The sequence below is a fragment of the Euleptes europaea genome, chromosome 6, assembly GCF_029931775.1.
Source record: "Euleptes europaea isolate rEulEur1 chromosome 6, rEulEur1.hap1, whole genome shotgun sequence".
In the NCBI taxonomy this organism is placed as follows: domain Eukaryota; kingdom Metazoa; phylum Chordata; class Lepidosauria; order Squamata; family Sphaerodactylidae; genus Euleptes; species Euleptes europaea.
This window is the reverse complement of record NC_079317.1, coordinates 48,709,506-48,726,305: the sequence shown is the minus strand read 5'-3', so window position 1 is coordinate 48,726,305 and position 16,800 is coordinate 48,709,506.

Genomic DNA, 16,800 nt, shown 5'->3' with positions numbered 1-16,800 from the left:
TGGTCAGCATTGTAGTTGTCAGCATTTTAGACCAGGATCTGGGAGATGCAGAAATGAATCCCAATCTGCCATGGAAACTTTCTGGGTGAACTTTAGGTTCATTGCTGTCTCTTAGCCTCTCCTTACTTTAAAGGTTCCTTGCTCCGAGGATAAAGTAGAGAAGGGCGGAACAATGTTATAAGTCATTTCTCTCCATTTAGGGAGAAAAAAAGGTAAAATAGATAAATGTTTAAAATCAAGTAATCGTCTACAGCTACTTTGGCTAATATCCAAAGATATGAATTGTCTTTAGACAGAGGGACCAAATAGAGATTACCAAGTTCACACGAGCTAACAAATCAGCAAACACTTCAGAACCATGTGTACAGTTAGGCCCACTGGGTAGCTTTGACTCTCAAAGATTATACAATGAAGATCTTGTTGGTCTCTAAGGTGCTACGGCACGCAAATCTAGCTGTTTTACTGCAGATCAACACAGCTACCCTCTGAAACTGGCCAACTATTGTGTTACATTGTTCACATAAAGGGAATACAATACACATCATTGTACCTTCTAGGGATAACACCTTTTCTTCTGATACCTAATGTGATCAATTTAGTGTCTGTACAATAACACTATTTTGCAGAAGTGTTGGGGGTAGTGTTTTAAAAAATGTTCAGGGACATACACATTGCACTAGGGTTCTTCATGGTTCACCCTCCCTTCCCCAATCTCTAGAAGTTAAATATTGAAGTTTGTGATTTATTATCTATGCGTGCATGGGGTGACAAAAGTGCTTCCATTCTTTACATACACAGGAGTTGATGCTGAGTGTGTTCAAACTGCAACGCTCATCATTCCTAAGTACAACCAGCTCCAGTGAGAGGTCAAGCGTCCTATTGAATATTCTTAGAAAATGGTCATGAATGGTCAGTTTACTAGCACATCCATTCAAGTATTGGACAGGCTGTAAAATAGCAAATGAATATAATGCTGAGCATGTTAAAAAAGATCCTTCAGCAATATGTAAGTAGGGAAGAGACAGTACCTATCAGTACGAGAACAGGTGTTACAAATTCACTAGTGTATCTATTTTCATCTGTGGAATGTTGAAGGGTACATATTGTAAGACACCTGTTAAAGAACAAACTTTAAACAAAAGGTTTCCAAGTGGTCTTCAGCATTGCTTCTAGCGCAGATTTTGAAAACAGTTACTTCAGTTAAATAGTCAACTTCCATGGAACACAGACAACTAGAACGGATACAGTGACAACCCAGACACTTAGATGTGCAACAGCACCACCCACTGGTAGAGATAGTTATATAGCCATATAGCCATGCGTGTGTATGTGTATTTTGCAGATTTCAGGTTGGGAAACTCCTGGAGATCAGGGGATGGAGCCTTGGAAGGTTGCAGTTTAGGAAGGGGAAAGTGCTTGGCTGGGATGTGATGGCATAAAGTCCTCCTTCTGAAGTTGCCATTTTCTCCAGGAAAACTGATTGTTGTTGTCTGGAGATCAATTGTAATTCTGAGAGATCTCCAGGCCCCACTTGGAGGTTAGCAATCCTTCAGTAAAGGCATGATTTGGCTGCAGTTGTTCCTTTCTCAATTGCCTCCAAATTGGACTACTTGCAATGTACTCTGTTTGGGCTACCTCTCAATACTGTTGGGAAACTATAACACATTCATTTCAAGCAAAGTGGTCTCTGTGAGGAGGTTCCTGCAAGGAAAAAAGGCAGGTATCTATATGGTATCTGTATTTGTCCCTACCAGGATTTCAAGCTGTAGGATGGAGGAGAGGATTCTCAGCCTAGAAGATATTGAAAAGGAGAATCTGTGTTGCTACAGGCCCATGCCAGTGCAGATATTAATGTAACAGTCTCACCAATCCATGCTGCTGTTCCACTGCTTTTGCCATTTGGCCCTTGGTGGCAGCAGCAGGCCTGCATTGGGTCCATGACAAAAAGTAGTTTCATTCATCCAGTTATTTGCAGCTGAATCCACTTGCAAGCAGTGTAAGTATAAGCCCTGTTGGGTTGACTCCCCTCTACTCACTCTCCAACTATTTACAACGGAGAAGCTCACCTAGTAGTTCTGAAGACACATGTGGCTCTTTGATATGCCACTTGTGGCTCTTCTGCACACTGTTCGATGGTGTGGCACCCACCCTGTGTTTCAGAAAAGGGGGTAAGGCCATTACCCAGTGGGGCTTATGGTTGGCATGTGGTTTCCACCTAGAAACCACCAGTGCTGGAGGAATGGGTAAGCTGCAATACTCATGTCAGGGACGGAAGTAAACATGGCTCTTTTGGTTGATGGTAATTGTCTGTGTGCCTTACCGCAAGCCACAGATTGAGTGCCACTGGTTTATAATCTTCACAGTCGTCTCCAGAAGATTCCTGTACAACAAGTAATGCAAACTGATAGACAAGGCTACCATGATAAATTCAGACAGAGAATCCAATGTTACTATTCAAACTATTCACATACTTTCATTAGGATTTATGGCACTACAGGAAGCAAGTTTCCTTCTAGCGCCTTCATGGTTCCCTCCAGTCTTTCTGCATTGGTCATTGAAGGTATTAACATAAATGGGGCTTAAAAGTGCTGACCTTTACCTGGATTGAGCTTTTTCATCCAACTGCAGAGTATTATTCTCAGACGATAAAAGTCATCAACCTTGTAAGTAATCACATTGTCAAGAAAGTTTTGGATTACCAGGCTATCAAGAACAGCAATAAGGTATTTTCAGAGGGTAGCCATGTTGGTCTACAGTAGAAGAGATTCAAGTAAAGTAGCACCTTAGAGACCAATAAGATTTTTTGGGTATGAGCTTTTGAGAGTCAAACCACCCTTTGTCAGATACCCTGAAAAGCTTTTTGATCTCTAAGGCACTACTAGACTCAAATCTAGAAATATGGTATGAAACAAAATACTGTTAGAGTAATTCAAACAGAACTACTGATTTCACCTGTTTTGGTTAGTTATTTGTACTGATATTTTTGTTAATGTTTCAAAGTGAAACCATTCTGTCTCAGTTATGGCAACTGCCTGATGAATGTTCTGCACTGAATTTTGAATCAAACTATATATTTTATCAAGTCATAAAAATATGCTCCAGATTTTATACTAGTTTTGTTATCTTTGATGCAGCTGTGACTCACTGAGAAGAGGAAAAAACTCATCAAAAGGTTCTGGAGATAGTAAGTAGACAGAAGTTTCTGTCCACAAATAACAACTGTTGGCTTACGGCTCCCCTCAGAGGTAGTATAGAAAGTGTGCAATCTCCTTTTAAAAAAAAAACACTCTGCATTTTCCTACTTAGTAAGAAAATATTGTATCTTGTCTGACACTGTGGAAACACTGTGCGTTTTTTCCACATTATAACTCTAAGAAAGATGCCTATCTAAAATAGTTTTATTGGAGTGACTGTAGCCAAAGAATGAAATCAGTTCTGACTAATCACAGAATCTTTTATAGATGTTTTTTGGGGGGATAGCTTACATTTTGCACAGTACAAATATATGGTCCCTTGCTTGGATTGATGATTCAAGCAAAGGAGAAAGAAGGAATGTGTTTAGTAATTGGTAATTAATGCTAGTACTAATGCTGATGATAATGATGATGATAACAATTACAACAATCACAATAACAACAATAAATTCATTTATATCCTGACCTCCCCCGGCAAGCTGGTCTCAGGGGGGTTAACATCACAAAATTAAACACATCGGATAATACAAACGATAATACACAATTTAAAACATTCAAAAAGAACAGTTTCTCTGGAGATGCCGGTCATTTAATAGTTGTAGGAGTGGATGTACCAAGGATGTGCTTATGTATAAAAAGTGAATGAGAGGGGCTGCTCCAACAAGAATTGATTGTACCACGGGAAAAGGAAAGTCCATTGGTTGTATCCTGTCTAAATTCCATGTACAGAAGCGCAACCTTCCCACCTGCCCAAGCATCTCAAACTGTCTCCTGGAACACTGATTCTAGGAGACAGGAGACCCCTCCCCAGGAGCAACATGAGGGATGAATTGGAGGGCTGCCATAGGAGGGGGGAATCTTTTGACAAGATCCAACCCTATATAAGAATAGTGATTAGAAATGGAGCTGGCAGCTGCTTTCTGGGGTCTTAGGCAGAGGTCTTTCACCTTATCTACAAACAGATCATTTTAACTGAAGATGCCAGGGAAGAAGTAGGGTGGCCAAACTCCAGGTAGTGGCTGGAGATCTCCCGCTATTTCAACTGATATCCAGGTGATAGAAATCAGTTCCCCTGGAGAAAATGGCCACTTTGGCAATTGGACTCCATGGCATTGAAATCCTTCCTCCCTCCAAACCCCGCCCTCCTCAGACTCCACCCCCAAAATCTCCAGGTATTTCATAACCTGGAGCTGGCAACTCTAGGGAAAAGCACCCATGTACTACTATAAGTTAACATTTTGGACTTTCTCTTTTCCTTGTGCTACTGGCCGCTGTCTGCTAGGATTTGCTTTTGTTCTGAGTGCACTTTCTGAAGGGCACTGAAGATCCCGTCTCTACAAATGTTGCTATGTTCATAGCCATTATGATTCAGTTTCACCTCTAGTTTTAAAGTTGTTAGGTTTATGATAAATGTTTGTTATCTTGAAACCCATACCATCTTGAATGTTTTTTTTTCTTTTTGAAGCAACTTCACATTTGCTTGCCAAGCCACAAAGGTGCTGCCATTTATTGATTTGAATCCCCCAACAACTCTCCAACTGGAAAAGGTAATTTAGGAAAAGGTAATTAGGAGACGGATTGATGTAGCCAGGGTTCTGCTGCGTTACACTTGGCCAAAGGAACAAGTCCTGGTCTTATCCTGCACCTTCTCTGGAGCTTTCAACAACTTCCTCCCAGGCAGATTCTGATACAGGAAACCAGCTGAGCTGGGAGAAAGATACAGAAAGAACCACTGCACAGTAAGTTAAGATCCAGATCAACCAGGGTTTAGTTCCCTTCTTGTTTAAAAACAGAAACTGCTCCATCTAGCAACCTAGATAACGAGGAAAAAATAACTAATGCCAGCACTGACAAACCTGCCTGCTCTCTGCAAGAAGAATTTTAATTAGGCCATTATCCAAGAAACCGACTCAAGGTTTTTAAAACAACAGAACCAGCTCCAATTCTCCCCCCACCCCCAACATCTTTACATTGACATGTTGGTTTCAAGCCACGGGACTTTTACTTGTGTACCAAGTGTCTCCATTTGTTCATCCATCTCTATAAAATAGAATTTGGCTTTGAGAGGATAACTGGAGACCCTCCAAATGCCTTCTTTAGTAATTTGCGCAGTGCTAACTAACACCAAGTAACAGGCATCAGAGCATGCTTTCCAGATAGAGCAAAAATAAAGTTACACGAAAATTTCATAGTGCAGTTCACTTGGTTAAACAACATGACATCAGGACAGACTTAATTCTTCCCTTCTTCCACGGATAGCATCACTGAATACGAAAGCAAATTAAACATGCAGATTTTAAGTTCAATTTTTTTAACCATAATTTTATTTTTTTTACCAAATGGCTACCTTACAGAACTGTGCGAAGCAGTTATACTCTTCTAAGCCCATTCAGGTCATTGTGCTTAGAAGGGTGTATTTCTGTTTATTTTGGCACAGAAACACTAAGCCATATAACAGCCTTAGTAGAATTGTACTTTTGTAAGCAGTAGCTTAGAGCAGGGGTAGGCAAACTGCGGCTCGAGAGCCGCATGTTGCTCTTTGGCCCCTTGAGTGTGGCTCTGGGCTGCAGGATTGCAGCCGCCCACCCAAGAGAAGCCACCTTCCCCGGGCGCGGAGGGCGGGGGGGCTGGCTTCTTTCAGCGGAGGATCGGGGCTGCACGTCATGGCGGAGGAGAGCCTGGCGTCCTTTCCCTGCCCCGGCCGGGCTCTGCACGCACGCAGAAGTCTTGCAAAAGTTCTCCGCCTTTCCGCCAGCCCAGAGCCGCCGCCGCTGCGCCTGGGGGCGCGGATCTTTGCAACGTGTTTGCCCGAGCTCCGGGGAGAGGGAGGGAGTCCCGATCCAGCACACACACACCCTCCCCTGCCTTCCTCACCTGCAAGTTCCAGCGCGTCGCCCTCGTGGCCTGCCCTTCCCTTCCACTGCTGGAAAATGCCAGCGAAAGGGGAGGGGGGAGGACACCCCTCTGCCTTCCTCCTCCTCTTCTTCCTCCTCCTCCTCCTCGGAGGCCGAGGTGCTGAGGAGGGGTGGATGGGCAGGCAGACGGGCGGATGGCAGGCCAGCCGGGGAGGGAAGGAAGGAAAGAGCCCAGGCGGCGGCGGCGAGGAGGAGGAGGCCGAGAGGTGAGTGCGGGAGGCCGAGGCGGCCGGGATGCGCCAGGGCGGCTGCCGAGAGGTCAGTGGGGGTCGGGGAGATGCAAGGCCATTGTTCACATTAAGTGTTTGTCAGTCATTGTCATTATCTAATTTTATGGATACCTTACTTACAATTTAATTTTTATCAATAAATAAGATCATTATTAAGTATGATATCAAGTTTTATTCAGTGTACCTATAGTTTAATTAAGACTTAAAACTTTAATTAAAGATTATTAAGTTAATAAACAGTGTACATACCTATATAGTTTAAGTTTAAGAAATTTGGCTCTCAAAAGAAATCTCAGTCATTGTACTGTTGATATTTGGCTCTGTTGATTAATGAGTTTGCCGACCACTGGCTTAGAGTGAAGGCAGCATGATATAGCCCAGTCTCATCAGATCTTGGAAGTTAAGCAGGGTCAGTACTTGGAAGAGAGACCTCCAATGGAGACTCTGCAGAGGAAGGCAATGGCAAACCACCTCTGCTTAATCACTTTCCTTGAAAATCCTTGCTGAGGTCTCCATAAGTCAGCTGCAACTTGATGGCACTTTACAAATACCTACACACACATAAGCAGAAGCTCACCATGTGTGTCAGTTATTTTCTCCACATCACTACATATCTCCAAGACTGTGATTAAACCTCAGGCTCCAATGCAAAAAAAAAAAAAAAAAAATGGAGTGCTTGTATGATATAGAAGATAGAGAACCATTCATGAAGTGGATCATCCATTTCTCATGGTGGTAAAGGGGGTGCTCATCCCCTACTCTGTCATAATAATAATGTGTGGTACAGATGTCTGAATGCAAAAAAGACTCATTTATTCAATCTTCCCTCTTTGGGGAAGGAAAATCGTATGAATTGTCCTACTCAGCACATATGGGTCTTCCTATGGAATACCCATGCCACACATAATATAATGCCGCACAATGCATGATGTCTGTGGTTGGTGCATGTGTGGCTCATTCAAGGAAGATGATACAAGTCCAAATGGACATTTTATGAGATACTTCACAGTTGTCATTACAACAAATCTGTCACCATGAGCCAACTAGGAGTTTACATCCTGAAGCAGTCTGCTTTGGATGGATGGGGAAGCATCTGTGCAAACAGGCCCTGTGTGTGCTCTTCCCTAATCTAACAGATGTAGCACAGCCACAATTTATTCTTGATTCCAGGTGTAACACTTACAGTGCATTCCTCACCTTTCAGCGGCCGGGGACAGCGTGGCTGAGGCACTGCTGCGGCGCCTCCAAAGCCGTTTCACGGCTGCCAAAAGATGTTTAAAAGTCTTTTGTTGGCCTTTTTTGTGTGTAGTAAAAATGGGGCTTTTCGCCCCATAGAGAATAGCGAGACTGCGCCTGCAAAATAGCAGGCACAGCACCACCATTCTCGGCGCTGGCATCCAGGCCCAAAAGGGGACAGGGCAGCTCCACCACCACCCCAGAACACCCTGAGAATGTCCCCCGGGACATCGGAATGCCCCCTGGAATGCCAGCGTGGGCCTTTATGCTGGTGGGATGCTGGCAGAAGGCCAAGTGGCGCTGTCGCAGCAGCACCAGGAGACCAGCGTCTAGGCCTCCCCGCCTGCGTTGGAGCCACTTATAGTGGTGTAAGTAGCCCGGATGCTAGTGGAGGGGGGTGGGAGGCAACGCTGACGCAGCCCCTTCCTGGCCTCCTGAGGACTTTCATCCTCAGAAGTCAGGAATGTGCTGCTAATGTGCCAAGTGCTTTGTTTATTGGTTGTGATCCGACACAGCATGTGCTGAGTAGTCAGTGCTGTACTTGGGGAGCCTTTAAAAGCAAACAGACTAGAATTTGGCCAATTGCCAAATTTGGGAGAGGAAGCACTAGGCTGGCTTACCTCCCCTATGTTCTGCTTCCCTACCAAATAGCTGATCAGGTTACCTTTTTGAAGGGGGCTCTTTGCATAATTTTGCATACTCCTGATGACTTTGCCTTCTCAATGGCTCAGCACATTTAAAAGTGTTATATAAATAATGAAGAATAAGTTGTGGCTATGGTAGGTAGGTAGACCATGCTTTTCCAAAGTAGACAGATGTGCTTCACAGAAAAAATCTCTTGCTTTTCCACTTGCACACTAATGTTCTGCTAAAAACATGAACAACATCCAAACTTTGACTGGGAAGCCTTGCAATTGGCTCCTACACTGCTGAAGAGAAACATGTGCTAGTGTGCTGCAAAGATGAATATTTAGGTGTCTCCAAGGGTTCTCAAACTCACTCTTAAGAATGTGTTTATTAAAGTTTTTATCATATGCCACAAAAAAAGTAAGAAAGAGAATTATGGGAAAGCATTCATACTGTTCTGAACAGCTGCAGCATGTATCCATGTTTTCCTTTAACTACAGTAACTCTGGCCAGGACTACATAGCAGTCTGCTAAAATTCTTAATAGTTAAAGATAATTTTGCCCTGTTTTTGTGGTGCTTTTATCGCATGTATACCTAAACCTTTTGCTTGCAATGAACTGCCAATGAACAGGTGATATTGCATGATGTGTTCCAGAGAGTGTAGGGACCAAACTTTACTAGAAAGATGGCCTTAGGATGGTTCGGTTAGCTGTTACTAGGGGAAGGGCTTTCCCAGTTATGGCCCCTACCCTGTGGAATGCCCTCTCTGATGACACCCCTGTGCCCTGTGGGACTTCTGCAGGGCTTGTAAGACTGAATTGTTTAGTTTGGCCTTTGGCGGTTAAGCAGAGGTTCTGGGCTGCTTTGATAGTGATATGATGCTGAGTCATATATCTTAATATTTTATATATATTATCTGATTTTGTTGCCTTTTAACTTATTTATTATGATGTTGTTTAAGTAATTTGCTGCAAGACTGTTTGGGTGAGTGACGACAAAAAAATCTAACAAATAAATAAATAAATGTTACATGCTCATATGCTCAGTTCTGAGTAGCTTAATTTTGCCTGTTCTTATGCTTGAAGGTGAATAATTTTGTAAAGCACACCACCTTCTTCATTAAAGGTAGCCCATACACAACTGACTCCCCAAAACTCACAGGATCTTCTGAGTATATTGCAAGAAGTGGAACTACCTTCACATTCCACAAAACTTGCTTTCTAGAACTCTTTCATGTGTTACTGATATCTTCTCACACATTTCATACAGGCACACAAATAGACTGTGTGCACCAGAATTCTCAAGAGTACTGTTAAGAAAAATACTCACATCAGGAATTCACTTCAGAATCCAATGTATATATTTCACACCCAGTTCAAATAAAATACAATAAGTGACTTAGAATTGTCTGCAAGCCTGCTTTTCACAACTTTTCAGTCTTTTATTTACTGGAATATATATTTAGAGGTCATTTAAGAAAAATGGAGGAGACTAAGAACAGATACATTCTGCCATATTTAGACACAGAACCACAGTTAGTTTGAAAAAGAGTTGGTTTTTATATGCCAACTTTCTGTACTTTTTAAGGAGGATCAAACCATCTTACAATCTCCTTCCCTTCCTCTCCCCATAACAGACACTTTGTGAGGTAGATGAGGCTCTAGGTAAGAGAGCTCTAAGAGAACTGTGACTAACCCAAGGTCGCCTAGCTGGCTTCATGAGGAGGAGCGGGGAAACCAACCCAGTTCACCAGATTAGTCCACTGCTCATGTGGAGGAGTGGAGAATCAAAGTCTGTTCTCCAGATTGGAGTCCACCATTGTTAACCACTACACTGGCAGAGCAAGTTGAGGATTTGAGGTCTGCCAGGAGGAGGGAAAGAGGACAGTGGAAGGCGGATACAGGGGAAAGTGAGGTGCCCCTGCCAAAAGTCTTTGCAGGTTTCGCACCATGCAACTGAACCCAGCCCTAAGAATGGCACCAAGCAACTCAGCCAGAGTTTTTTTTCCACTGAAAGGCTCTCAGGGGGACGGAGGGAAAACTGAAGAATAAGAGGAGGAAGCAGGAAAAGGGTAGAGCTATGGGGACTTTTAGGAAATGGTAAGAGCAAATAGTGAGGCAGAGGAAAATGAGATGCCTCCCCCACACTTGTAAAATATATATTCAACAAAAGTGGTGAAGGTTTAGCACATACCTTTACCACTTCAAGCTGCAGATGTGAAAATGTATTTTTAAATGTCACATACATAAATAAACACTGCACATGGTGCAGGAAGGTTAGGATTAACTCTTCTCTGGAGCATAGTAGTTTGTTATGGGAAGGGTTTTTTATGGGATAAATTAAATATGCAAACTCCTCCACTTCAGCTGGAAATGTAAAGTCAAAGTGAAGCTTTGACACATTAGTTAAACTGTGGAACCCTCTGCCCCAGGATGTGGTGGTGGCTGCCAACTTGGAAGGCTTTAAGAGGAAGTGGGCATGTTCACGGAGGAGAGGGGTATTCATGGCTACTAGTAAAAATGGATGCTAGTCATGATGCATACCTATTCTCGCCAGGATCAGATGAGCATGCCTATTATATTAGGTGCTTTGGAACACAGGCAGGGCAATGCTTCAGTTGTCTTGCTTGTGGGCTTCCTAGAGGCACCTGGTTGCCCACTGTGTGAACAGACTGCTGGACTTGATGGACTCTGGTCTGATCCAGCATTGCCTTTCTTATGTTCTTATGTTATGATTCTGCACGCTCCAGTGTAACATCATGATAAATTGCTGTCAGGCAAAACAGCTGGGAAGGCTTACTCAGTTCCTCCAGACCTATGGATTCAAGCCACAGTTTGGGGTTGACTATCCCTAGCTAGCAGTCGCCATTTAGATCATCTTCCATTATTTAGCATTTTATTGCTTCAATGGTTCTCTTTCATGGACATTTTTTTAAAATAAATCCAGATGGAGACTCTCAACAGACAGTAATACCAGCATGACTGCTAAATGTAAATTGTGTCTGTACATATGAAAAATCCAGCATTACACAGCAGAAACCTCCCTTTTGAGATTAAGAACTTTGCCTTCCAAAGGAATAGGAAGGGCATGACATAGTTCCTATGAATTCCCTGTATACCACACATGGAATGCACTCACATCAAAACTGACATGAAAGATGGTGAGCTATGACCACAGAGGAATAGTTCCTTAATGCCTTAAGCATAAGGAATAGAAAAGGGGGGAACCACCACAATTGATTTTGTAGCATTTCTCCACTGCTGTCAAAAAGTAAGAGAAAGTGCAGAAGTAAGTAAAGAAAAGGCTTTGGCAAAAAGCATCTGCTTTGGAACTCAACAATAATTGGATATTTGCTTTCTTTTTAATTCTTTCTTTCTTAAAATAAAATTTGAGTAAGCTGATCACCAGCAGTTAAGATGTATTCATGTTTGGTAAGGGCTTTTATTTCTTTTGGTGATTCATGACCAGAGCAGCTTCTATGGCCTGGGCTGCTTGTAAGAAGAGCCGCAGCTGGTCACACAGGAAAACAAAAGTAACCACAAATGACAACTGCAGAAGCCCTACCATTTAACCAGCAACATGGAGTCTCATTCTTAGCTGAACATATTGGATCGGCGAAGGGTGGGGGGTAGAGGAATTACTTTTTTAAAGCAATCATAAATATTCTATCTTGCAAATGTAGCCTTATAATAAAAGGCCACAATTTACCTGATGTTAGTAATAGTTAAGTCTCTTTATGTCTGAGGAACTGACAAAGCAGGCTGACTTTATGCCCTTATAGACTTGTTCGTCTTTAAGTTTCCAGCAGAATCTTGCTCAGTAAGTCCCATTAAGATCAATGGGACAGGCAGTGTAATTTAAGATTATTACCTGAGAAACAGTGGTTACATGTGTAAGTCTCCTTTCATATATACCTCCTAGACCCTAGTCTGAGGATCTTAAGTTTGTTTATATCCCACCTTTCCCTGACTTGGATATCCCAGGCTAGCCTGATCTCGTCAGATCTCAGAAGCTAAGCAGGGACACCCTGGCAAGTATTTGGATGGGAGATCTCCAAGGAATACCAGGGTCGTGATGTGGAGGCAGGCAATGGAAAACCACCTCTGAACATATCTTGCCTTGAAAACCCCACCAGGGGTCACCATAAGTCAGATGTGACTTGATGGCCAACCCTCCCCCTGCCTTTCTCCTCAATGGGGAGTAGGGTTGCCAGGTCCCTCTTCACCACCGGTGGGAGGTTTTTGGGGTGGAGCCTGAGGAGGGTGGGGTTTGGGGAGGGGAGGGACTTCAATGCCATAGAGTCCAATTGCCAAAGCAGCCATTTCCTCCAGGGGAACTGATCTCTATCAGCTGGAGATCAGTTGTAATAGCAGCAGATCTCCAGCTAGTACCTGGAGGTTGGCAACCCTAATGGGGAGCCAAAGCTGCTTATATCATACTCCTTTCCTCCATTTTATCCTCAACAACCCTGGGACATAGGTTAGGATGACAGTATGTGACTGGCCCAAGGTCACCCAGCAAGATTCCATGCAGAGTAGGGATTCGAACCTGGTGTTCCCAGGTCATAGTCAAACACTGTAATGACTACACTACACTGTACATCTTTAACTACTAACTACGCTATACTACAGGCAAATCTTTTCCTCTAATTGTTGTGGTGCCAGATCCCAATGTGTCTCATCCTTTCACTAACAGGCTTCACTAAGAGTATTTTGACAAGCAGCATACTCAGCATGCATTTTCTGGGTTTGAGTGCAATTCTTGATGAATATTTGGCATATAAAGTACTGCTTGGGTGGGAAAACCAAAACCCTCTGCTAGGTGCTGCCAGCAGAACTAAATCTGAGGAAAGACACTGTGGATGGCAGAAATCACTGGGAGATGTTTAAAAACCAAACCAAGAACAGACCAGATATTCAAAAGAAACTGAATGGTGTGCCAGGGCAACTGGGACCTAACAATCTATGGCCACCGCAGAAGAAAGATCATTCCTCCAGATGAACATCCCTAGGAAACATATATAAAAACAGCAATTTATTTTTAAACAATGCATTGGTTGAGTAGCCCTTTCCCCAAGAAATAGCATTATACACACTACTCTTGCAGCATGCCATGTTGAGGCTTTGCTGCAACAGTAATAGCTGCTACTGTTTTGGTTCATGGGTGGGACCTACTCTTGGCGCCAGATCAAAGGAGCAAAAGGTCCCCTTTACCAGCAATGAGAGCTTAGGGTCACATCCTTTCTTCTGCTGTCTCTGTAGACTGGCCACCTATAAACACCAGAGCACAAGATGGAATGTGTTCACAGTGTTTGCTATGCAGCTTTAGGTGAAATACTTCAAAGTAAATTCTGTTTTCATTTTACACAGAAAGTTGTTTGTGCACAGCGTTTTCATGAAAAATATGGTTTAGCTATTTTTAGACGACTAAGCAGAATTAGTCCCTTGAAAGCAAACTTTGGATGCAACGCTGCTGAGACATCATTTCTTGGTGTATTTTGTCACTGAGATTCGCTGCTCAGGTTTGGCTTGGGACTCCCTCTGCCTATCACAGCATGTCTTTCCAACAATGAGCAAAATTTCCCCAAATGTATACTAAAGCTGTACTTTTGGTATTGTCATCATTTGTGTTTTCAAATTTAATAACAGCTCTGTTATATGAATTCCACATTATTTTTACAGCACTTTTCACAAGTGTTTTCTCTTTGATTCCTCCTATTTGTTATCTTTGTGAGGACTTACCTAGCTTCAAAAAGAATTCCTAGATAGTCTTGACTGGGTTATTGTATTGTGGAACAAAGGAACTATGCATTACAGCTTATTTTATTCCTATCTGGTAAGAGTACTTACCATGTGTGTTGATCACGGCAAACAGTGATATGTATTACATGGTACAAAGTATTTTTTTTAAAAAAAAAATCCCATCACAATGTGTTTTCCCACTCTGCTCTCTGAGTTATGGAGGTTTCTTATCGCATAAGCTGACTATCAAAAGGAAATTGTAGAGGCCATGAACACAGAGATGGCTAGTTAGTCCTCAGCCAGCAGATTCCGGCAGCCCAATCCTAATGTGGGGGAGGGGATAGGGGCCGGTGAGAACTCTGTGATAGTGTTAGCGCCACTTGTGCCGGCTAAAGTGGCACTTATGTCGGCGCACGGGCACTTATGCTGGTTTTGGGGAGCCGTGCAGCCCCACCATGCTTGGGCATCGGCACAGCCTCACCAGCAGCATTTTCCCAGTGCAGAAGTTCATACCGGCGTAAAAAAGGGCTTTCCTGGGGACTTTTCTCTAGGCTCTTTCAGCCCAGGAATGCCCCTTTTTGCTTTTTTGGCTTGTTGCGCTTGGCAGCAAGCCAGTCTGGAGGCAGCATAGCTGCACCGTCCCCGGGAGCTCCTTAACCACCTCTTCATTAGGATTGGACTATAAAAGCCTTCTTCTCTGAGGCATAATACAAATGTTCTAACTGACATGGACTAGAAAGATCATGTAAAATCATCACGCAATTCTTGAGGTAGATTCTTGAGGTGGCAAGCCATCAACTCAATGAGCCAAATGCATGTAGTAACTCCTATAAATGAACAAATATGCCACATGAAGACTGTAATGTCCCTGTGATGACTGTATCATGTAGACTAGAGTTCAACCCTGATGGGTCAAAGTAAAGAACCATTTCTATTTCCAGCCGTGGTCAGACATATGCCCCTGGGAAGCCCACAAGTGAGGCATGAAGGCAACAGATCTTGTTTGTTCTAAAGGGTACACAGCCTGAACATGAAGAATGGTATTTGCACCTTTACCTCTGTATGCAAGCTAGGGCAAGGACACCCTGTTTCTTGATGAAGTGATTACTGAAGTTATGGAACTAGTTCAGAGATCTCATGTGAATGTTATGTCACTCTTTCTCATAGCGATTTTACTGAACTACATTCCTGCACACGTATAGTATCTCTGCATTGTAGTTATGTTCTACCACATGGGTGTACCAAGCTCATTTCATCAGTCTCACGAGTCTTTGGCATAGTGGCAAAGTGAAAATGAGGAAATGCAACCAAAAGCAAGACGTCTGTAAAATCCTGTCTGCCCAAGTTAGGTGTGATATTGTTTATGAAGCAGCATGACTATTCTCGTGTTCTGGCTTCTCATACCCTGTCTGGGCTGTGGAATTTGATCTAAATAACAGTAGGCAAAAATAGCCACACTTTGCATACCATAAAGGAGGGAAAGGTTAGTCACAATGCTATATTTATCAAATATTTCTAATTTTGTAATGTGCCAACTTGCTGTTCCCATATAATATTGAAAAAGCTGAACTTTGTGGTGGATCACATGACTCACACAACTATGGTGAAAGAAAAAAAATAACAGTAGTGCCAATATTTCATGAAGCAGCAAAATATTATCTCAGATTTAAAATGCATTAAAAAACATTCTCTTCTGGGCAGCCAAGAAAACCAAACCAACAAATCTGGTTAGTGAAGCTCTCCCTTATTTGGTAATATTTTATCCAAAAACAGGCATAAAAGGTAGAATTTTTTAAATCTAATTTTTTATTAATTTTTCAAACAGAAAGCCACCACCCAAACAAACAACAATAACAAAACACTTAAAAATATAGAAACAATATATAAAAATACATAAAGTTGAATTGCCAACAGCAATTTTAATAGGGTTTTTTTTTTCATTCTTAGAAATGGTTGGAGAGGTAAAATCAGTGTGTTTCACAGGTGAGTCTGTAGGTCATTTTTGCATGACAACCTAAGCAGCCGATACACTTCATTACTGACAAATGAGCAGTCTTTGGTCACTGCATGGATGAACAGAACATAGGGGTGTACACTTTTAAAAATATGTAATCAGTATTGTTTCAGATCCAGATTACCGATAGGGCACATTAATGTTTTTGGGGGGTGCCCTTTGGGGATTCCAATTTAGTTGGGGGGGGGGTTACCACATTTTTTGGGTACTGAAAAAGCTGTTTAGTGGCACATGAGCCTTTAAATTTTTGAGGGTTATTATTTTCTATGACAGTAAGAACAGTAGGATCAGAAAATAAAAACCCTTTAATATGTACATGGATTGGGTGCTGCCAAACAGCTGAATCAGCAGCTGATAATCAGCTCCCCCCCCTCCCCCATGTCTCTTTAAATTTTAAAAAGAAGGTTCTGAACTGGCCCAGCCCTGGACTCATCTGTCATCACTCTGTTAGTGGCTTCAAAGTTGCATTTTGGTCCATCCACTCCACCATCAGAAGAGGCTGAGCCCACTCCAATGGCAGGAAAATGGTGGGCACTGCAGCCTGGCCAACCAGGTCCTGAAGCCCCACATGGGGGGGGGGGCTATCAGCTTGTCAGCTCAGCTGTTTGGGGCATCTGGTCCCTGTAAATTTTAAAGGGTTATAATTTTCTATGACAGTAACCTGGGGCAGGTCTCTGTGTGTATGTGTGCCATCAAGTCACTCCTGACTTATGGAGACCCCCGTAGGGTTTTCAAGGCAACACGATCAAAGGTGGTTTGCCATTGCCTGCTTCTATGTGGACTGAGAGAGTTCTCAGAGATCTGTGATTGGCCCAAGGTCACCCAGCAGGCTTCAAGTGGAG